This window comes from Dreissena polymorpha, chromosome 8 (assembly GCF_020536995.1).
Source record: "Dreissena polymorpha isolate Duluth1 chromosome 8, UMN_Dpol_1.0, whole genome shotgun sequence".
Taxonomy (NCBI): domain Eukaryota; kingdom Metazoa; phylum Mollusca; class Bivalvia; order Myida; family Dreissenidae; genus Dreissena; species Dreissena polymorpha.
Genome location: NC_068362.1, coordinates 32,937,001 through 32,962,038, shown reverse-complemented (window position 1 = coordinate 32,962,038; position 25,038 = coordinate 32,937,001). Strand labels below are relative to the sequence as shown.

The 25,038-nt window shown below is 34.7% G+C and overlaps 3 long non-coding RNA genes across 3 annotated transcripts in view; 2 read left to right on the top strand and 1 right to left on the bottom strand.

Moving 5' to 3' along the window:
• The window catches only part of LOC127842063 (uncharacterized), a 42,076-nt gene extending 34,805 nt beyond the window's left edge, over positions 1–7,271 (top strand). The window contains exon 3 of the long non-coding RNA XR_008031470.1: positions 6,061–7,271. This is a non-coding gene — a long non-coding RNA (uncharacterized LOC127842063). The remainder of the gene's footprint in view (positions 1–6,060) is intronic.
• LOC127842060 (uncharacterized) overlaps positions 1–25,038 on the bottom strand; it is a 47,920-nt gene that overhangs the window by 9,867 nt on the left and 13,015 nt on the right. The gene's annotated exons all lie outside the window — the stretch shown is intronic.
• Positions 18,395–20,064, top strand: LOC127842059 (uncharacterized). The gene is made up of 3 exons (XR_008031466.1): positions 18,395–18,543; positions 19,523–19,632; positions 19,989–20,064. It is a non-coding gene; the product is annotated as an uncharacterized LOC127842059 (long non-coding RNA).

Genomic DNA, 25,038 nt, shown 5'->3' with positions numbered 1-25,038 from the left:
GTGGTATGTAAGAACATCTTTCCAAAAACTATTCTTTAATACTTTACACATTTTCTCAGCATAATCTTTTCCTAAATTCATCATTTTTTTAACATCAAATATTGAATAAACAAGTTGAAAACATTTTCCAGTGCATAAGACAATTTTTCTTAACCATGTAAGCTTCGTAGTTTTTTCAAATGCATATACATCTATCATAGATATTCCTCCCTCCTCAAAAGATTGAATAGAAATACTATGCTTGATTTTCGCAGGGCCATTCCATACAAAATTATGGAACATGGTGTTAATTTGTTTCATTATTTTCTCTCCTGGGCTAGGAAGGGAGATAAATAAGTGAGTAAGTAGGGGAAGTTATAATGTTTTTATGACAGTTATTTTCCCTAGGGAGGGTAAATTTCTTCTATTCCAAAAATGTATAGTATTTTGTAATTTAGTTATTTTATTTACGAAGTTAATATCTATCATTCTATTTAAATCAACATCAAATAGAATACCTAGAACTTTAAATTGTGTTGTACCCCAAACTAGTTTGTATTTTGTTTTTATGGATTGTGTACTGTACTTTTTGGAGCCAATCCATATTAAATTTGTTTTGTCGTAATTTATTTTTAATCCAGAATACAATGCAAAGTCATTTAAAAGATCAAGACTAACCTTGAGTGAAGCTTCTTCGCCATCTAAAAAAAGTGATGTATCATCAGCAAACTGAGAGATTTTATATTCAGGGCTCTTGATTTCAATTCCTTTGATAGTATTAGAATGCCGTATTTTTATTGCTAAGATTTCAGCGCATAGAATAAAAATGTATGAGCTGATGGGGTCTCCCTGTCTGCAACCTCTTTCTATTGTAATGAAGTCTGAAAGAAAGCCATTTATTTGAATTGATGTTTTGATGTTATTGAGGAAGAGGGAAATCCATTTTTTAAATGTTACTCCGAAATTAAAATAGTCGAGTGTTTTTTCAATAAAATCAAACTCTAGGGTATCGAACGCCTTTTCAAAATCAATGGTCATCAAGAGCCCAGGGATGCTGTTATCTTCTGTATATTTCATTATGTCATATAATAATCTAGTGTTTTCCCCGATATAACGGCCTTTTATGAATCCTGTTTGATCTTCAGATATCAGAATATCAAGAACAGTTTTAAGTCTGTTGGCAATCCTTCAGAGTTTACTATACAGTCTTATCATCTGCATATGATGTTGTTTCTCTCCACAATGTGTGTTCAATAGTTAGGATAATGGATAGAAGACTTTCACATTTTCAAATAAACGGAATATCAGGAGGAAACAATTTATCAATGAATCCAAAAACTGACTTTACTTATACATTTAAGATAATGATAATTTCAATCATAGTAGTAAAGTGTCGGTGTAGCTAATGTTAAAAATGTATTTTAAAGAAGTGTGCTTTCATTGAGACTGCCTGTCAATGTTTTGCTGCCAAATCTTGTCTATTCAATTATAGGATTATAATTGTGAACACGTGGCCTCTTTGTGACCAAAGTGTGTGCCGTAGGGTTCTAGTTTTATGATGACTCCATGCAATTAAATAATCATTGTGGTATCATACTAATAATTGCAGAAGTTCACACAATTGACATTTATGACAATGACTTCATGAAATTAGATAACTAGTAAAGCACAAATCAGTATACATGTAGTTCAATTATTATTTTTGGGTTTAGAAAACATACGAAAGTATTGCTCTTGAATAGGAAAACATTGTTCGTGCGTTTGTACCAAGTTCAATTAAATATTAAAAGATTTTGATATATTGATATGGACAACAAAACGCTTCACGACATAGAATAATAATTAACACATTCTCGACAAGGTGCGCGTGTGTGTGTGCGTGTATGTGTGTGTGTGTGTGTGTGTGTGTGTGTGTGTGTGTGTGTGTGTGTGTGTGTGTGTGTGTGTGTGTGTGTGTGTGTGTGTGTGTGTGTGTGTGTGTGTGTGTGTGTGTGTGTGTGTGTGTGTGTGTGTGTGTGTGTGTGTGTGTGTGTGTGTGTGTGTGTGTGTGTGTGTGTGTGTGTGTGTGTGTGTGTGTGTGTGTGTGTGTGTGTGTGTGTGTGTGTGTGTGTGTGTGTGTGTGTGTGTGTGTGTGTGTGTGTGTGCGTGTGTTTGTGTGTGTGTGTGTGTGTGTGTGTGTGCGCGTGCTTGCGTGCGTGCGTGCGTGCGTGTGTGCGTGCGTGTGTGTGTGTGTGTGTGTCATCTTTTTGTCATCAATGAATGTGCTATTTTAATTATTGTTCTTATGTGCTGTTAATCTTTACTTATATATTTATCAATCAATAGATTTTTTTTAGTTTTGAAGATGATTAGGTTATAAAAATAATTGATGATTATTGTTGACTGATTTATGTTTTGACGCATTGTACATGACTGTGTATTGTTATCTAAACAAGTTTACTTAGTGATACCACATTTTAGCGAACACGCCATGGTCTCAGTTTCCTGGCCAATATGTTTGAGTTTTTTATTTATCATCTATTTTCTTTTTTGTTATTAAATAAACTTGAAACATGGAACACATTTTATGAAAATGTATTTTCAGAAACAATTAACAAGAGATTTTAAAATGGATTTTTAACAGTGTATATATTATATTTGGTCATTTGGGAATACACATGTACGTTGCAATATGCATTAGCTAATTGAATCCTTCGAGCAAACCTTGATACTAAACACTTGAAATTTAACGCAGGGTAATAATTACAAAGCAAACTATCTATTTGAATGTCTCTTACAAAACATATACATACATGTACTTTGAAGGACCACATTCAGTTCAATGGGCAATAACACTTTGTTATAAAGGTTATGCTTATTACAGACACTTACACAACTCATGGGTACCCAACGTCCATTCTAATTGATTTGGTTTGTTAATTATGTAAACTTATGAAATAAGCCTTGATAAATTTACTTTGACAATGATACAAATAAAATATAAAATGATTTTTGTTCAATTAACAAAATCATAGTGGCTATCAAAGTAACATTGTAAAGATGACGCGAATAAATATATTTAGTGTTGTAATCTTAAAAACTTAAAATTGGAAACATAACCAAATAAACAAAGATAAGTAACTGTTAGTGTGGATCGTTTATCTACAAATGAAACAACATTTTATGTTATTGAACACTTTTGTTTATGATCACCAATACATATACAATAATAATTTTCGTTACATGTCAACTTATTTATTAACTGACATCTTGTGGTAATTACTGTCGTTTGGTACCCTGAATATAATAATGCCAAAAAAAGCAATCCCAGATTCCAAATCCTCAGCCTTGTTTTCAAATCGTCAAGAGATGTAACTCGTACAGAGCGCAATCTCGGGAATGTGAACATGCTCTATTTGATTATGCCACGGGGTGTTTTTGTTTAGCAGTACATATTATACTATTATAATTTCCATCATTTGTCAACTTACATATGGACAGAAAGTTATCAACTGCAAATTATTGTCATCTGGTACCTGTAACATTGTATTCTCTTACTCGAGAGCTGACTATCAAGTAAGTGACACATGATTCCTACCTAAAACATTGTATTCTCTTGTCCCAGAGTTGACTATCCAGTCAGTCACCCATGACTCATACCTGTAACATTGTATTCTCTTACCCCAGATATGACTATTCAGGCAGTGACCCATTACTCCTACCTGTAACATTGTATTTTCTTACCCCAGAGTTAACTATCAAGTCAGTGACCCATGACTCCTACCTGTAACATTGTATTCTCTTACCCCAGAGTTGACTATCCAGTCAGTGACTAATGACTTCTACCTGTAACATTGTATTCTCTTACCCCAGAGTTGACTATCCAGTCCGTGACCCATGACTCCTACCTGTAACATTTTATTCTCTTGTCCCAGAGTTGACTATCCAATCAGGGACCCATGACTTCTACCTGTAACATTTTATTCTCTTACCACAGAGTTGACTATCCAATCAGTGACCCATGACTCCTACCTGTGACATTGTATTCTCTTACCCCAGAGTTGACTATCCAGTCACTGACCTATGACTTCTACCTGTAACATTGTATTCTCTTATCCCAGAGTTGACTATCCAGTCAATGACCCATGACCCCTACCTGTAACATTGTATTCTATTACCCAAGAGTTGACTATCCCGTCATTGACCTATGACTCCTACCTGTAACATTGTATTCTCTTACCCCAGAGTTGACTATCAAGTAAGTGACCCATGACTCCTGCCTGTAACATTGTATTATCTTACCCCAGAGTGAACTATCCAGTCAGTGACCCATGACTCCTACCTGTTACATTGTATTCTCTTAACCCAGAGTTGACTATCCAGTCAGAGACCCATGACTCCTACCTGTAACATTGTAATCTCTTACCCCAGAGTTGACTATCCAGTCAGTTACCCATGACTCCTACTTGTAACAATGTATTCTCTTACCCGGCGATGACAATCCAGTCAGTGACCCATGACCCCTACCTGTTACATTGAATTCTCTTACCCCAGAGTTGACTATCCAGTCAGTCACCCATGACTCATACCTGTAACATTGTATTCTCTTACCCCAGATATGACTATTCAGGCAGTGACCCATTACTCCTACCTGTAACATTGTATTTTCTTACCCCAGAGTTACATATCAAGTCAGTGACCCATGACTCCTACCTGTAACATTGTATTCTCTTACCCCAGAGTTGACTATCCAGTCAGTGACTCATGACTTCTACCTGTAACATTGAATTCTCTTACCTCAGAGTTGACTATCCAGTCCGTGACCCATGACTCCTACCTGTAACATTTTATTCTCTTGTCCCAGAGTTGACTATCCAATCAGGGACTCATGACTTCTACCTGTAACATTTTATTCTCTTACCACAAAGTTGACTATCCAATCAGTGACCCATGACTCCTACCTGTGACATTGTATTCTCTTACCCCAGAGTTGACTATCCAGTCACTGACCTATGACTTCTACCTGTAACATTGTATTCTCTTATCCCAGAGTTGACTATCCAGTCAATGACCCATGACTCCTACCTGTAACATTGTATTCTATTACCCAAGAGTTGACTATCCCGTCAGTGACCTATGACTCCTACCTGTAACATTGTATTCTCTTACCCCAGAGTTGACTATCAAGTAAGTGACCCATGACTCCTGCCTGTAACATTGTATTATCTTACCCCAGAGTGAACTATCCAGTCAGTGACCCATGACTCCTACCTGTAACATTGTATTCTCTTACCCCAGAGTTGAATATCCAGTCAGAGACCCATGACTCCTACCTGTAACATTGTAATCTCTTACCCCAGAGTTGACTATCCAGTCAGTTACCCATGACTCCTACCTGTAACAATGTATTCTCTTACCCAGCGATGACAATCCAGTCAGTGACCCATGAGCCCTACCTGTTACATTGTATTCTCTTACCCCAGAGTTGACTATCCAGTCAGTTACCCATGGCTCCTACCTGTAACATTGTATTTTCTTACCCCAGAGTTGACTATCCAGTCAGTGACCCATGACTCCTACCTGTAACATTGTCTTCTCTTACCCAAGAGTTGACTATCCAGTCAGTGACTCATGACTCCTACCTGTAACATTGTATTCTCTTACCCCAGAGTTGACTATCCAGTCAGTGACTCATGACTTCTACCTGTAACATTGTATTCTCTTACCCCAGAATTGACTATCCCGTCAGTGACCCATGACTCCTACCTTTAACATTGTATTCTCTTACCCCAGAGTTGACTATCCAGTCACTGACCCATGACTTCTACCTGTAACATTGTATTCTCTTATCCCAGAGTTGACTATCCAGTCAGTGACCCATGACTCCTATCTGTAACATTGTCTTCTCTTACCCAAGAGTTGACTATCCAATCACTGACCTATGACTCCTACCTGTAACATTGTATTATCTTACCCCAGAATTGATATCCCGTCAGTGACCTATGACTCCTACCTGTAACATTGTATTCCCTTATCCCAGAGTTGACTATCCAGTCAGTGCCCCATGACTCCTACCTGTAACATTGTATTCTCTAACCCCAGAGCTGACTATCCAGTCAGTAACCCATGACTCCGTGGAGGATACCAGGACGGCCCTGCCGCTGTACATGAAGTACCAGGAGCTGTCCAAGGAAGGCATGGATAAGGTGTGTAGGGTCATCAGGGAGATGTACGACTTCGGACGCAATAATCAGTGGAAGATAACGTCAGATTTGGGCGAGGAGACATTAGAAGATAGTTCCGTAGCGTTCTTGTGAATACAGACACGAGTGTTCTTTTGAATCGTGTGGAATTTTTGTAAACACAGTCAAGTGGTGTCTTTGTTAAAACAATGGCCATCTTGTAAACACAGAAAATTGGAGTTTTGTTTAGACAGTATTGTGAAAACATTGACCAAGGTATTTTGTTGAGGAAATCATATTCTTCTAAACACAGTCAAGTGGTGTCTTTTTATTGAGATGATAATTCTTGTACCCATTTTCAAGTGGTTTCTCTTTAGAGACATGGGCATTCTTGTACCCACTGTCAAGTGCTTTTTTGGTTTTAGATATTTGCATTGTTAAAAACACATTCAAATAGAGCTTTGTGACATTATGGTGGTGTAATGATGCTGTAGTTGTTTAAATGAGCAGGTATAAATCTCGTCTTTACAACTGATTTTCTTTAAATGCCAGGATTTCTTTTCAAATAATACGTAAGTTTCTTTACTCTTATATGTAAAATAATTTTCATCAAGCCAATGTTGCGTTCATATGTTTTCATTTCCAAAAGTGTTATTTAATTCATACCCCGTAAAAACAGCCAAATTCTTGTAATTAACTGTTTGTGAGAGAAACTAGTCAAATTCTATAGATTATTTGCATTCAAACAATAATGGTAATCTCTTTTCATGAGCTGATTAAGTGAATCTCTCATCAACATTTGACTGAGTGAGATAAAGAGTTTGAACTGAGACAAGGAGATCTGAGATACATAGCGCTGTATCATACAATTGCATCTTTGTTAATCATTACTTGTAAGATGACAATCTCCTTGCAAGGCCTGTTACAGGTCATTTGTATTTATGTGTTCACGATGCCATGTTGTGGTCGTTGAATTGTGTATGTATAATAAATGAATCATGTGGTATAGTTTATTGTTTCATGTAAATAGTGATTCAAAATAAAATTCATATGACGCCATTCTCTGTTTGTCGATTAATATCATGACACATCTCGTGCTACAACTCATATGTAAGCATAGACTTGTTTAACACCCCCAGGAAAACACCATGCTTATCTATTGTAAGACAAAGGTGAAAGATGGGCGTTGCAGGCGTTCCGCTTTCCCGAAAAAGTTAACGCCACTTATTTTCACCACTTATAAAAATTCTCGCAATTTTTTCTCAATCAATAAATAACTTCGGACACATACGTAGATAACGTCTCTGCTTTGGACACTATTATAATTGTTACATTCAAATGAAATTGATAATATTTCAAAGGATTGCATAACATTCATATGATAAAAAGAAAGTAGAATAGGACCGTCTACAAAATTTAGGTGTACAAATTTAACAAAATTGTCAATATTATTGATTGATTTGTTGATTTATGCGAAAAAGATTACATTCAAACAGCCTCAGGTTAAAACGGTCGCAGGCTTTTTCGGCACAAAGCTCTTTTGGCCCAGTCCGAAAAATCAGGTCGATTTGGCACCAAGCTTTTTCGGCCACAAATTGACCAGGCTTTTTCGGCTCCAAATTGACCAGACTTATTTGAGAGATGGAGAGAGAGAGAGAGAGAGAGAATGAGAGAGAGAGAGAAAAGAGAGAGAGAGAGAGAGAGAGAGAGAGGGGAGAGAGAGAGAGAGAGGAGAGAGAGAGAAGAGAGGAGGAGAGAGAAGAGAGCGAGAGAGGAGAGATCTCTGTAGAGAGGTAGAGAGAGAGAAGAGAGAGAGAGAGAAGAGAGAGTGAGAGAGAGAGAGAGAGAGAGAAGAGAGAACGAGCAGACGACACAGAAGATCCAGAGAGACGCTAGAGACCTAGAGCGCAGGAGATATAGAGAGAGTAGAGAGAGAGAGAGATCTCTCTAGAAGAGGGAGAGAGAGAAAGACAGAGAAAGAGAGAGAGAAAGAGAGAGTTATGGCATGTAAATGAAATAAGTTTAGAGGGACTTGTTTGGTGCAAACGAAGAACAGAGAGTTGAGCGTCGTTCTGTAGCATATTACGAATCAAATCGCTTACTTTTAATAATAAATGTATGCACAGCATTGGCTATTTTAGTATTGATTAAGTAGTTACAAGTATTATCTCCATATAGAATAGTTTCAATGCAGGGTACGGAATATACGGATATTGAGTTCAGAAGTTCGCCGCGAATATGTACATATCGAGTGCATTCGAGAAAGTAATATGACGTCGTTTCATGACGCATAGACATGGCGGGGATGTAACAATATTGCGTCTGAAAAGGTGTTCGTTTAAGGCGCTACATTTTGTGCGTAGGCGCGTGTATAACATTTGAGAGCGTCTTTCGGAGTCTGTCGATCTATCTATATTTGTCTTTTGAAGGAATTGATCGATTCAGAGTTTTTGATGTCATTGGGAAGATTATTCCATTCAAATACAGTGGACGGTGAAAACGAATTTGAATACAGTGACGTTTCCGCTTGAATAGTTTGGAGATGTGACGAATTTCTTAATGAGAAATTGCTTAACGATCCAACTGTAGCGGGTAAAAGGGATTGCAAATAGTTTGGTACTTTACTAGAGTTAATTGTGTACATTAATATTAATGTGTGTGTTGCGTCTTCGCTGGCTGATAGTTTCCCAGCCTAGCTCATTATGAAGTTCTTCTAATGAGACTAAACGTGTGCATCCAGACGTTATTCGCGCGGCTTCGGTTTGGATTTTTTTTCTATATCATCTTTTTCATATTGGGTACAATTATCATTTACAGCGTCTGAGTACTCAAGGATTGGTCTTATAAAATAAAAATATTTTTTTTCGAGAGTTTTTCTATCAAGCATTGTTTTTAATCGACGCATTATATGAACGGAGGCCATGCCTTTTCCTTTATGAATGATATATGCGCATCCCAAGTACAGTCATTGGAGATAAAAACACCTAAATGATTATGGACATCAACGATGGGTATTGTTACGTTATGCATGGTCAATGGTGGATGAGATGGTTTATTTATTTTTCGAGATGTAAGCATTGATTCGGATTTTGAGGGGTTAAACTTACCAACCATTTGTCAACCCAACTGGATATTTTATCAATGTCTGATTGCAAAACGGCTGCAGTTTCGTTTGGCGAATTTACGACCATGAACAGACTGGTATCGTCAGCAAACAAATGTACGTGTGCTTGTATATCAGCGATTACATCATTTATATACACAAGAAACAAAAGTGGACCTAGAATAGAACCTTGGGGGACACTGGCGAGAAGTTCAATAGCGCTCCCGGTATGATTACTTTTTGTTTACGATCAGAAAGATCATTAGACAAGAAAGATAATATATTTCCTCGAATGCCTGCTTGATGTAGTTTGTATACTACAACTTTATGCCATACTTTATCAAAAGCTTTACTTATATAAAAAAAATACTCTGAACTCAAGGCCATTGTCTAGTGCTCTGCAAAATGTATCATAAATATATGTAAGCATTTCTTGTAAGATGACAATCATCTTGCCAGGCCTGTTACAGTCCAATCACCAGGTAAAAAGCCAGATTGAGTGGGTGCAAAGATTGAATTATCTCGAAGAAAATTAAAAATGTGTTTATGTAATATTCTCTTAAAGAACTCTCAATAGTATTTAGCAATGATATCGGTCGATAATTGGACGTGACCGCGGGATCACCCTTTTTGAAAATCGGACACACATTAGCAATTTTCCAACAAGAAGGCATTTTGTGAGTATTTAGACAAGAGTTGAAAAGATCACACAATGGGTAGCTTAATTGATGCATTGCTTCTTTGAGGATACGATTATCAATTCCATCAGGACCAGATGCTTTGCCTAACTTAAGACATTTGATTGAGTCAGATATTTCTTCCTGTGTTATATGCATATTCTGAAGAGTGTTAGCGTTGGAATTGTTGATTATTGGAAGTTCGTGGTTGCTTTCGTCAATTGAACATTGGTTTGCAAAATACCCGTTTAGCGTATCGGCTTAACACGAGTCATTTGCTACAAACATACCTAATTGTTCATCGAAAAGAGGTGGAATTGAAGTGTTTTTGTTAGTACGAATAAATGTTCGAATTGTTTTCCACCAGTATTTTGCGCAAAGGTCAGATGACTTTAGTTTACGTGCAATATTGTTAAACAATTCATTTTTTGAGTAACGTCAAAGTAATACGACTTCAATCCTGACACGACGGAAATTTGACCAGTGCATATCGCTATTAATTGCTTGGCCTTTCTGTATAAACGCTTTTGTTGTCGACTTTTTTTCTTCATAATTATTATTTAGCCAGGGATGATCACGAGAACGTATACAGACATTTTTGTTTGGGATACATGAACCAGCCATTTGTAGAATTGTCCTGGTAATATTTTCTGCATATATATCAAAATTTTCGCATTTAAGAAGACCCCAATTAGTATCTGTCATTAGTTGTCGTAGTTTGGAATAATCACCAATGTCGTAACGCCAGATATGTCGATAAAACGATTTACGTATAGGTTTTACGAATTGTAATGTAACAAAAACAGGGCAGTGGTACCGAATAGTTTGGTCTAAAAAGGGTTCACCTGTTCCAAAAAGTAATACGATATTTGGATTACAAAGGTTAAGTCAATTATGGAAGATGTTTGTTCAGTATAGTGTGTTGGCTCATGAATTAGTTGTGTTAAGTCATATTGTAAACATAATTCGTTAATTGTCCGTGATGATAATTCGGCGATAGCATTTATATTCAAATCACCTGTGATAATGATGTCATTTTTTGTGTTTCTCTGGCTAGTCCTATAGAATCTTCAATAGAATGCATATACGATATATTCGCACTAGGCGGTCTATACAACACGCGAAAGAGAATGGATTTATGTTTCGAAGGGAATACTTTAATACATAAAGACTCAACGTTATTTAATTCGAGATCGTGTCTTCGTTTGAAGGCAATATTTTCATTAACGTATATAGCAACGCCACCACAAGAGTCAAATGGGCGATCCTTGCGAATTGGCTGGTGGAAGCCTTCGAAAAGAATATCAGTAGATGGAATAGAACTATTTAACCATGTTTCAGTAAAACCAATTATATCAAAATCACGTAGCCCTGTATACAGAACATCTATTTTAGCATCAGACTTTGAATATTATAATGAATAAAACTTAAGTGATGTGTTAAAGAGGCATCGGAAATGGATAAGGAATTGTTTGCATTTGCGTTATAAGATGTCTCAGACAAAGTAGGCCCTGGGTTATGATGTATATCACCCGAGCGTAATAAAACTAAAGAAATCCAGCAGCATGTTACACCAAACAGGAAACATTTTAAGACAGTTTTAGAAAGAAAATATCAGTATGTATATTTTTTCTTATCGGGACACGCGAACATGGGTGTTCAAAACTTCGTGATATATTTATAGACTGGTATAAATTACTTTGTAATGAAAAGAGACTAACAACACTAAGTTTGATTAAAGGTGATAATTTTGAGTATTTGTTTGATATGATCATTGTTGTTTTGTCGGTTATTTAGCAGTTCTTAACGCAGTTATTTCACAAACGTATAAAAGAGCAAATATTGTATTTATTGGTATCATAAACGCGTGCTTGTTTTGTTAGAGGGCTGTTCGCTCGTTGCAGCATGGTATCACATGTGACGTTTGTGACAGATGTTTCGTTTATACCAATACCAATTTTAGAAAATTGTATATGGATATCAACAAATTCAACCGAACTAGTATGCATACATTTATAATTTTGGTAACGAATACTTACAATAAAATTCTAACGACTCTCGCGAAATATTGAAAAAATGCTTTTAAAATGAGAACTGAGACATAACATGCAAACGTGTAGTAATCTTATGGCCTTAATGCATTTTTAATCCGATGACTCATGACACATGGATTTTAAAACCTGATAAAGGTCATAGAACCGGGCATAGGTTCGGATGATAGGCAATGGGTTCACTCAATAATGAAAGACGCGGCCGTAGTAAACAAGTGTACATGTACATCTTCCCTTTCATTTGACACTTTACTCAAATATATGCAATTTTGACAGTATTGTATTGTGTTTATCTCACCTGAGTTATTGTGATTGCATTTTATTTATTTTGTCTCTGTCAATTCTGTATATATGCAAAAACTAGTGGGCATGTGATTGAACTTATTGATAAAATAAACAATCATTAAAACATGAGCACTTGTTTTAATTTCTTTATTGATGCAAAAAATGTGGAATTATAATTGAAATAGATAATAAAATATATAAATAAAATAGAGTGTATGCCTATAGTCAAAACGATTTTGTGTATTTAGTCAAATTATAAACGAGTACGAAAAAGCCTGAAAATAAGGCCAAATGAGCCTGAAATTGGGGCCGAATGAGCCTGAAAAATCCGGGGCCGAAAGAGCTTGCTTCCGAAAGAGCCGACAATCGTCAAAAAGTCTCCAAGTTAAAACATCGCCGAAAATTGGTTAAAACGGCCCCAAAATTGGTTGGGATGACGCCATTTCGCTCGAATGGGGTAAAGTGCTTCCACTTATGATGAAATCGGCCCACGAATGAAAAAAAAACGAATGAGTTTTCAAGCTGTAGTTTCAGAATAAATAAGTGTCAACAGAATATTTACATAAGTCGACGATGCAGTGAAGAGCTGGTCCATTAGGTTTTGTGTACTGTGCCATGATAAATAATTTGATTTAACTTAAAAACAGTAAATGTAGTTGCATGTTTAAGTATGTAAAAACATGTTACTGGGACTTAACCTTGTTTTAATATTTTCACTGCTTTACCAGCTTCAAAGAATGTTCGAATCAGTTTAAATCATCGTATTGCTGTTTACTGCAAAATAATAAAAAATAAAGCATAATCTTTATTCGTCTTACAATGGCATTCTGGATACTTTTAGCTTAATCACCCCCTGTACGTCGATAATCCAAACTGAGTTTGATAATTCAAACTGAAGAAAAATATGTCGGCCGAAACTGAAACTGAGAAGTAGGTGATTATTTTATCATTTCTGCTAATTTAGTAACTATAAGGACGTAATTGCTCTACACATGTGTCAATGAATGTCTGACACACACACATGCGTTCTGAGTTTTGCAATGATTTAATAGTTTTCTAGTAAAAAACGATAAATGTGTCTTCGGAAAATGCTAATTTCATGAAAAGCGACCTATGTGTTAAATTATTTACAAGTTAATTGACAAAAGAGCGAACGAAACTGTTACAGAGATATGTCAAATTATATCATGAATGTCCTATAAATTTTACTGTTAACACCTATTGTGTTTCTGTGTTAAAATCATGTGTTTGTAGGACGGTTATAAATATTATGGTTAAATCCAAACTGATATGAAAATTTATGTGGATAATAACCAAACTCAAAATGGATAATGCACAAACTGCGATGTATTGGACATGTTTTCCATAGACAGGTTGGATACTATTCTTTGAAAACAACTATTTATAACCAAAAACTTACACGATGTGTATAATGGAATATAAAAAATACTTTCCACCAACATCAACATGCATTTATTTGTTATGAGTGAACTCAATTTCAATGGAACTTGCATGTATATACAATTGTAATTAGAAGCAAAGTAAGCATGCGAAATTTGCATTCCACGTACACCAAGATGCCATAACACGTGTTTCATACCATTTTGGATAGCATGAAAAGCATGGAAATTTAAAAAGGTCCCTACTTATTATTTAATTACTTGATTTAAAGGAATTCGAGTAGAAGCTGCAGGTTAAAGTGGCAATTGCCCTGCTGATTCGTATATTTGTCACCATATTAGAGATTTCGAATATTATTTGAGGCTTTACTGATCTAATTCATTCTACATTATATCAGAAAATTGCATCGAATGGTACACAAATATTAAAGGGGCATATGGACGAATAGTATAGCACTTTACTTTCCGAAATATATTTACACACTGAAAAAACAAACATATTCAATGATTTCTCAATACACAGACAGAAATATTAAAAATCTTCTGTAAATTATGTATTTTAATAATAATAAAAAGTTTTCCCCGTGACCCTTTTCGCCGGCGCGGGAAAATTGAAATAGTAGTAAAATATTTACGAGTGAATTGTACAATACCCCGCTATGCGCATGCTCATTACGATAAACGACTTTTAACAGTATTTTAGCATAGAAAGCTTGCGAGTTCTATATGGAATTACTTTGAACCCTGTTAAAACCTTTGTTGGCAAAATATTTGTGGACTTTTAACTATTTTTCTTTCCGATTTCATCAATGACGTATTATTCCTTCCGATTTTATGTTAATACAATTTGGACTTTTTGTAATTGTGAATATTTTATATTTCATTATATAGGGAACTACCGTCGATTCGCTCCTTAAAACTGGTGGCAAATAGTATTAGAGCCGGGGCAATCGGCAGGCACTTTGATTAACTTGTTCATTTTGATAACGCCATTTTCAATAGTGAGTTGCTGATGTTGTTCATCTATGTTTTGAGGAGTAATATCAGCATATATTGTTGTCCAATAACCTAATTTGCCGGTTGTTTCATCTAAGGTAAGTTCTTTAATTTTTATATATTCTACGTAATGGTTAGTTGTGTTATGGATTAGTATTTCTGTCAGGCATTTAAAGGACTCTGTACAATAATAACATCTGTAGTTTTCAATTATCTTTTGTTTTACCTGAAAAGAAAACAAAATCATTTTATTACAATTGTTTAACAATGTGCTAAAATGCTTTTGTTGTCAGCAATTAAATAAATCTCGAATTATTTAGAAGTGTTCATTTTACATAGAGCTTTACATAAAGACATCTTGCAGTTTGGTAATTATCCATCGACTTTATAATGTTAGTTTGGAATTATCAATACACTAGTTAGGTCATTATCCAATTTGTATATTCTTGACCCAAACAAATACGAACATATTGCGTTTTCGAGCATTTATGCCAATCAAATTGTTTACATACATATATGAAAGGTTAATACATAAGTTCGAGCATTAAAACATAATAAAATATTCGATATTAATTGTTTTTGGCCTCAAAATTTCGACAATTTCATTTACTTTTTCCAGATTTTCAAACATATTCATTTTATTTCGACGTAATAGTTTTTAATTGTTAAGGGTTTATAAGCGCATTGTATCCGGCAAAATAACATTTTATCAAAACGAAACGTTTATTATGTCACAACTTACCTTAAATAAACGTGTTCTTAGAAATAAATGACAGGAGTCTTTATTTCTGTCGCCATTGTTTCTTCAGTTTGACTTATCTTACTCAGTTTGGATTATCGGCGTACAGCGGGTGTTAATTCAAATATAAATTTTGCGTCAAAAGAATATAAAAATAGTTACATCACACGGATTAACTAATAAAATACACTGCAGTGAAAAAGACATTGTGTTATTTAATATAACACAAAATTTATTTATTTTTTATTTAGAAAACGCGTTATTCTGAAAATATAAACTACGCTTTTTTTTAGCAATTAAATACTACATCGAATTATCTATGCATAATGCAAACTGTTGATTTCGTTTATGGCAGAGGGTACACAAAAAAGTGGACATCACGGATATATTGGTGAACACACCTGTATAATAATTCCTATAGTATTGCCCCGCTTACAATTATTCACATGATATAGAGTTTCTATATATGTGAATTCCATTGGATTTAGTGTTGTAAATAATAAATAAGTGTGTGTTGGGTTTTCCTCCTAAAATAATTATTTCAAATTTTAATTTGATTTTGAATTCTTTTAATAATTATTACATTGAAAAGTTAGTGATGCACGCGGTTCATATTACTTTTCGATAAGTCTATATTTCCAGAGACGAAGATAACCATCTACGTCTCTGATATTAATAAGTTGACAGCTTAAATTATTGCGACAAGTGTAATACTCATGTTACCCCTACACTGCGTAAAAGACACACTTAGGTATTGAATGAGTTCAGAATACCAGAGACAGGCAACAAGACCATTTTACTTCTGCTACATTTCATTTAAATATAATTATAATTACGCGTAACGATTCGCAAAGTGAGGTGCGAGCAGTGGGCGACGGTTATCATCGAGACAATTACATCGTTTGCTTTCAAAATAGACGGACATGTGCAGGCTAAATCTATTTTTATTTTGTAATGAATTTTCCAAGAACATACAATAACAAGAAGTAATGTTTAATACCTAATATGCCGTCAAAATTAACGAACTTGTGCAAACCTCATCCGGGTTGGTTTTCTTTTTAATTGGAACAAAACAGGAAATAACAAGAAAGAACGTGTATACAATCTGAGTAAAATCGTTTGTTTGCAATTTTGAAATCATGCTTTGTTTTGACATATTTTGACATATTCTAACGAAACCAATTATACACATATCAATTCCAGCTTTAAACATACTAGGATCCGACCGTTCTATAAGAGGACTGTGCCGAAATAAAATGTATGCGAGTATATTATTATGGCTGCTTAAAGGCAATGGCCTTATCTCACTATTTACATTTTGCATTAAAGGGACCTTTTCACGTTTTGGTAATTTGACAAAATTAAAACAAAAATGTTTCAAATTTTCAAATTTTTGTTTTAGTTATGACATTGCGAGAAAACAGCAATAATGAACATTTAGTTACTCGAAAATATCCATTATATGCATCGTTTTCGATTTAACAGCCTGAAATTAAAGGCGTAACAAACGCGAAACGATTGATTTTATTTGGAGAGTTATTTTCGTAACGTAAAATTGTGATATGACGAGGATTGTTTATATGAAGTATAAAATCGATCATTTACTAAATCAGTATGGTTGGCCGAGTGGTATAAGTGCTTGTTTTTTACTTTAACGGCCAATGGTTTGAGCCCAGTTGAGGATTAGATTTTTGTCGGTTATTTTATTATAGTTTTTTTGTTTACTGGAGCAAACTGGTTCCAATGTTTACTTTTATTAATTTAAAGCATTTAATGACAAACTTCAATACATGCCACAATCTATAAAAAGACCCCTAATATATGCATAACTCATTTTGGAAAGGACATTAACATATCTAATGAAACGTGTGTATCAGATTAACACTATGTGGGTTTTAAGCTGCTCATTACTCGCACTTATATAGTTTTATAGTCCTGCCACATTGTATGGTTGAATGAGACGCAAATAAAAACGTTGTAAGTAGTTAAAGATTGTTGCGAAAGTGAAGTAATTAATGTATTCTGAACAAACAAAATAAATTACTCATATATAAACAATTAACATTAAGATGTCATCACAAAATGATATCCTTGTGGTGACAGTTGGGGACGGCTCGGATTATTTGTTTCAATTAATTTTTTGTGTGCATTTGATTACATGAGTGAACAACTTGACGACAGTCTCCTTGGAACATTAATTTGTTTCAATTAAAATAATGTAAAACACCGAATAGCACTCGCGAATTTAACATCATGAACATGTGATTGATTTTTAAAGCGAGTCGAAAAGACTTGGTTTTATCCCAGTCTCTTTGTCTACATACCGCCGTTTAGTTTTCAACGTCACTGTTGAACCTTATCAGTAATATATAATTATATATATATATATATATATATATATATATATATATATATATATATATATATATATATATATATATATATATATATATATATATATATATATATACGTTTTTTTTTCAGTTATAGTTTTGATTTCACAGTGAAGCATTTATTATTAAGTCGTTATGTGATTATTTTGATAGTAAACAAACATATAAAGACGATTTTTATTATTACACAATACCGTTACAAGACGCTCTCTTTCTGGCCTTATGAGGTCTCGAAAAATGAACTTAACGTCAGCCGAATAAGGATTCTTTAATTGCTTAAAAACAAGAAACTCATCTTTCAATAATATGCCTACATATGAATATAATTTAAAAGTGTAGGCATCAAGCACAAAAGGCAAAGCACGCATTCGGAATCCAATTTTTACCATGTGAATAGTCTGTTCAACTATTTTGAGAAAACTATCGTTTAGAAATGATGTTGCTGATTCATACAAATTGACTTTAAATAATATGCAACAACTTCTTCGCCATTAGCGCTTTAAAATATCATTTTTAACAAGTTCAGTTTTTTTACAAAATAAAACTAAACGAGTAAAACATGCAAACAAGACCGCATTATCGTGTCTTGACTACCTAGCCTTGAACAACATCCGCTTTGAATCGAGTATAAAGAGCGCTCGAAACGAAGTGAACAGTCGTTTCCGTAAGTAAACACCAAAGGTATCATCATGAAGATTGCCTGCCTAGTTGCCCTCCTGATTACTTGCGTTGTCATGGTTACCATGCCAGTAACTGAAGGTAAGCAATTTTGTTTCGGACACATCTTAGTGCATGGGAGTAGGATCTTCGCAATTCTGTCGAGATCATTTGATTGAGCAAATATTGAAATATTGCAAATATTTCTTTTTTTTCTACGTATTCTTAAGAGATAGTAAAAAAACATACATGCACTAAAAATGAAAGATACCTAGAAACTTTGGAGTTATACTGAGGTACAGAGAATATGCAATATTTTGAAGTATTCGGAAATATCCTACATTCCAGGTATACTTCAGTTCCTTGCGCCGTCCTGATTGGGAATGCTCATTCCTATATATTGTCAATTTTCAGTTGCAAAATGATTTCAAAAGGAAAGACTATTATTTCAGGCAAGCTAACAACAAACAAGAGGGTGATGCAAACAATATATTGAGTACATTACATAAATTGTAATTGTAATTTTATAAATTGGTAGCTATTATGAAATGTGTTTGTAAATTTGGCATGTATCAAGGTACATTTCGTATTTAGAAATCAACATAGGCCTATGCAATTTCGGAATAGGCTAGGCGCATCGGACGTCCACAGTATATAAATGATGCATATAGTTTGTAATGTTACCTTTGGTGGTTTTCCTTCAACCGAACATAAGTGCTGGTGCAAGTCTAAATGTATAAACAAAAAGAGTAATGCTGGTAGTGTCTTTATCCTAAAGGTGATTGTACTGCTGTATAATTGCAACCTTTTATGTTATCGTAACCTGTTTGATAACCCTTCATCTAGAGGTTACGTGGCATTGGAATTCGCACGGTATGTACGAAGTGAGCAACACACGCGTTGTCGCTATCCTAACGACATGTGTACTGATGTTGAATGTAGTGTTCAAGCACGTAGCTCAGCGTGGTCCACCTGGTGGCAACTTCAAGCGCAGGATGGAAACGTATCGATACTGCGAGAGGTACAATGGTCAGTGTTCACAGAACCCAAGGCATGACTGCAAATATATATTGTATTGTAGCCCAACCCGACCGTTGCCATTGCAGTAGCGGATCGTGTCGTTACGGAACCAGTGACTCCGGCCCGTGTCCATACAACTCATATCTGAGGAATTGCTGTATATATTATAGGGTAAACATGATACACATTTAAGCATTTCTCAATTCAAACATACTCGATTACGTTGCAACAACATGTTATTTAAACATCTTAGCATTCCGTGTATACAGGTTAATATAAAAAAAAATTGTAGTAATTTAGACAATTGAATAAGGAAACATAAATGAGAAAATAATATATGTATATATATATATATATATATATATAAATAATATATGTATATATATATATATATATATATATATATATATATATATATATATATATATATATATATATATATATATATATATATATATAATATTTCTTTCATCCAAAATAGTACGTTAATGAATACGAATAATCAAATGCTTGAGTTTCTTTTTCAGGGCCATTAAAGCACACAGACCACATTGGCATTCATATGTTTTGGTTAGGTTGAATCAATAAAACAGCGAAATTGTTTATTAGTTATTTAAATTTTCTTTATTAGACTTGTACCCTGAACACGGCAACAATTGAAGCAAAACACAACAACAAAGTTGCATCATAAGTAGATCATTCGTATAATCATTGCAACGCCCTTTAATTGAGGCAAGTGAAATCTTACATTAGATACAGGAGAAAAACTCAGATGACGTGAACATCTGCCGATAACTAAAACTGTAGTCACCTTTGAGCGAAATCTTTCATGCATAATATAGGCTAATATAGGCTTATACCTATATTTCATTTCTGTTAACAATTATATTTGATTTTTCTAAAAACACGATATCAATAACTGGTACTGATAAAATGATTGTGTTACAATCCTAATATTCACAATAAAAGTTCGCTGTCTTAAACGATTGATATGGGATTAAAAGCGCTTGTATATATATATGTGTGTGTAATGCCTTGTATATATAGATGTAAAGCGATCCATCATAATCTGAGACTGCATTTGTAAGGGCCAGGAGTGTGTCCCAGCACTTCTACCGAATTAACTCACTTGACTATCAATATTTTGGACTAGTTCTTGAAAAATAGCTACAATTGCTTGTTCATCAGGTGTTGTTTTCACTGAACTTTTTTAATTGAGATTTGACTTGCCCTGTCAAATAATGATGAGAAATTGGGTGAAATATTTGGGTTTTCTTTATGTACGAAATATTGACAAAAAGATTAAATATTTGGATCTGGTGTGTGTTTAACAACAAAGGGGTTACAATACTGTTGACACATGCCTTAGGCTGTATTTGCATTATTTATTATTTGTACCACAACGCTCATTAACGTGTGCATACTTGAATAGTGACTTCTCCAGATTGTAATTCAGCCAATTAGAAATAAAGACACATAGAACACTGACCAATGGGATTCATAACTGAGTTTCACGGGCCAGATGTTAGAGGGAAACAAGACAGTTAGCGTTTAGACTTGGAGGTGTACGGATCGAGAAAGATACGATCATGTAGCTATCAGACTGTATTTGTATAACCGGAAATATTAAGTATATTAGACATTAAATTGGACTAGAAACTGATACATGGTGTTGTTGAATATTTTATCATGTATTATGCAGAGAAATTAACATAAATAGATAGAATAGACTTGTCCCATGCGCGGCACGAGAAAATGGGAGTTAATGCAAAACTCGTCATCTTGGCAATTCGCGCATGACGAGATATCGAATGATAGGCTACATACCGGTAATTTAAGAGTAATGAACATTGTTAGTAACTATGTGTCGTCTATGAACTATGAACGATTACGGGACACAGGACGTTAAATGGTGCTCGTGAACCAAGGATTCGAACAAAGAAATACTACCACTTACGATTACGAAGCCATGAAAAACAACGCGAAGAAACTCCGTTTCGGCAACTTCTGTAACCAGTAACAACAACCGTGAGCCGGGAACAACGACATCAGACCGCACATATTCTGCAACTTCCGGTGAGTGACTGTTTTATTTCCTAAAGCTTGTATCAAAATGGCAAATCAAATAATCCCTGAGTTATTTCAAAATTTGAATGAACAAATTAAAGATGTTAAAACGGCCATAAGCACTCAGACTATTTCACAGGTGGTACAATCATTTGATGGAAATTCAAAAGAATTTAAAAATTGGATTAAAAATGTAGAAAAGTATGGAACACTTACCAATTTAGATGAGAATAAATTAAAATTTGTTGCTTACCAATCTAGTAAAGGGCTTGTTAGTGATTACATACATCATTTTTTGACTGATGATCCGACAGGGACGTGGACAGATTTAAAGGAACAGCTTAAATTAAGATTCGCGGAAATTCAAGACCCACAATACGCTTTCTCATTATTAAAGACGACTAAACAAAAGACCGACGAAAATGTTCAAATATACGCTGAGCGACTTTTATCTCTTGCGACTGACGCATACGAAAATATTGAAGGAAATTTAGACTATAAAGAAAAACAGTTAGTAGAAATTTTTATCGACGGATTATCAAACGATTATTTGAGACTTAAATTAATGCGCGAAAATCATGCAACGTTATCAAATGCTTTAAAAAGCGCTATACATGAGCAAAGTGTCAGAGCTAGGTTTGAGTTGCGATCACAGGTAAATAGACTTTATAACATTACGACCGATAATATTCAGACAGATATCGATTATATTAGGTCATCTATTGTTTGCACATATTGCAAGAAACACGGTCATTCTATTGAAATCTGTCGCCGTAGGCAACGCGAGATAAGTGCATATACGGTAGGGCGGAACTGTCATACGATAAATCAAAACGATAAAAGGCGCAAGAACGAATATGACAAAAATTGGAAAGATAAAATTGATTGTTGGAATTGTGGTAAATTAGGACACTTTGGTAGAGAATGTACTCAAAGAAAAACGTACATTAATCGAAAAAACTAGGAAATTCTTACCAAAAAGGGGTATATGGTAAGAATGAAAAAGTCGAGACATATAATATCGCTTTGTGTGGTAGTCCAAATTCTTGTGTTATTTCAACAGGTGGTTATCAATTTAGGAGCTTGATAGACTCGGGCGCTCAAGTCAGCATCGTGAGTAAACGTACTTATGATATGTTAAAACAAAAACCCGCACTGATATTTCAAAAAGTAAATCTAAAGTCGGTAAATGGAAATTCATTACATGTCCACGGAAGTGTAAAATTGAGATTCAAAATAGGGAGCATATATAAAGAGCACATGTTTTTTGTAGTAAGTAACGTTAATAGAAATGTTATTTTAGGAAGAGACTTTTTACAAGATAATGGTGTCCGTTTATACTTTGATTTAGGATGTTTGAGGATTGATAACTGTTATGTACCTCTAGAAGAAGATGTACATCTTTCAACGATAGCGAGATTAACTAGACATACTGTGTTAAAACCACAAACTGCATATAGACTCTTTGCTCAAGCTAAAAGAAACTGCATACGTTCAAATACGAATTATGAATTCAATGGAATAAGCAATTCTTTCTTTGATAATGAACCCGGTTTAACAATTGTTAATTCAGTCGTCAAGACAACGCGTGATAGACAATTTCCCATTTTAATTATAAACAATACGCACAAAACAATAAGGCTTAGACGACACTGTGCCATAGGGCGAATAAAATCGGTAAATGATAATGAAATATGCTCAGTACAAGAAGTTATTAAAAATAATCAGCCGATATCAGGTTTATCTAAAGATGAAATCTTATCAGATTTACGTGTAGATGAAAATCAAAAAGAAAATATTCTACCGATACTCTTAAAACACAGAACTCTCTTCGCAAGAAATAATTTAGAATTAACACAAACTTCAGCGATAGAATTTACCATAGATACAGGGGATCATCCGCCCATTAAATTAAGGCCGTATCGAACACCATTAAACAATAAGGTATTCATAGATAAAGCCATCGACGAAATGCTAGACGCAAACATAATAAGTCCATCAAGAAGTCCGTGGAGCTTCCCTATTGTTTTAGTAGATAAAAAGAAAAATAACCATGATTCAAATAAAGATAATAAAGATGAGAAAAGGTTCTGTGTTGATTTTAGACAATTAAACAAAATTACAAAACCAATTGCCTATCCATTACCATTAATAGATGATATATTGGCGTTATTAGGTAAAAGTAAATATTTCACCAGTTTAGATTTGATATCGGGATATTGGCAAATACCTATAAAGGAAGAGGACAGAGAAAAAACGGCTTTCGCTTCGGGATTCAGGGGTCTATTTCAATTTAATGTTATGCCCTTCGGTGCCTCCTCCGCCGGTGCTATATTTCAAGAATTGGCTAATAAAGTACTCAAAGGTTGTGAGAGCTTCGCTGTGGCGTATCTAGACGATATTCTAATATTTTCACCTGACTTGCAATCTCATTTATCACACGTAGATACAGTACTACAGAGTCTCAGTAAACATAACCTAAAGCTAAAACTATCAAAATGTCAATTCTTACAAAGAGAGACTAGATACCTAGGCTTCATCATAGATCAAAATGGTATAAGGCCGGATCCGTTAAAAGTGGAAGCGATCCGACAATTCCCTAGGCCAAAGTGCGTGCGCGATGTACGATCCATCTTAGGTGCTGTAGGATTTTATAGGAGATTCTGTCCGTCGTATTCAGAAGTAGTCGAGCCACTCATTAATCTCACGAGAAAGAATGTCCCATTTAAATGGTCAAAACAATGCGAAGATAGTTTCCAACAATTAAAAGACTCATTTACGCATATCCCTTATCTTTCATACCCTGATCCAAAAAAAGGTTATATTCTGTATACGGATGCATCTGATAAATGCGTCGGAGCCTGTTTGACTCAAAAATGCGACAGTAACGAGACCGGGGATTATGTGGGCGAAAAGCCGATATTTTTCATATCGCACAGATTAAGCCCCACACAATGCAAATATAGTACCATTGAAAAAGAATGTTACAGCATATTTTACAGTCTAAGTAAATTGCACCATTATTTACACAATGCTGAATTTGTTATAAAGAGTGATCACAAGCCGCTTAAGTATTTATTGGAAAGTCCGATGCAAAACAAGAAAATACAATTATGGGCCTTAAGTATAGCGGGTTACAACTGCAAAATTGAATATATACCGGGAAAAAAGAATATTATTGCTGACTTTCTAAGCCGACCTCCAAAAACCAAAATAAAGAATAATCAATGCGATCAAACAGAAATATAATTAGATATTAACGATAAACATTTTACGATCAATTCGCAAATAAATAAACAAGACCAAACACGCGAAATTAACGTAATCGACTCTACAAACATTGACCACAAGCAACTAATTGATAATATTATTACCCCGCAGCCGCTCCCAGTCGACGACACAGCGTCGAATAATAATATATCAGGGCTTAATATGCAAATAGAACAAGAAAAAGACCCTCATATATCTGAGATTAAAGCTAGATAAAGATTAGGGAAACAGAACAAGAGT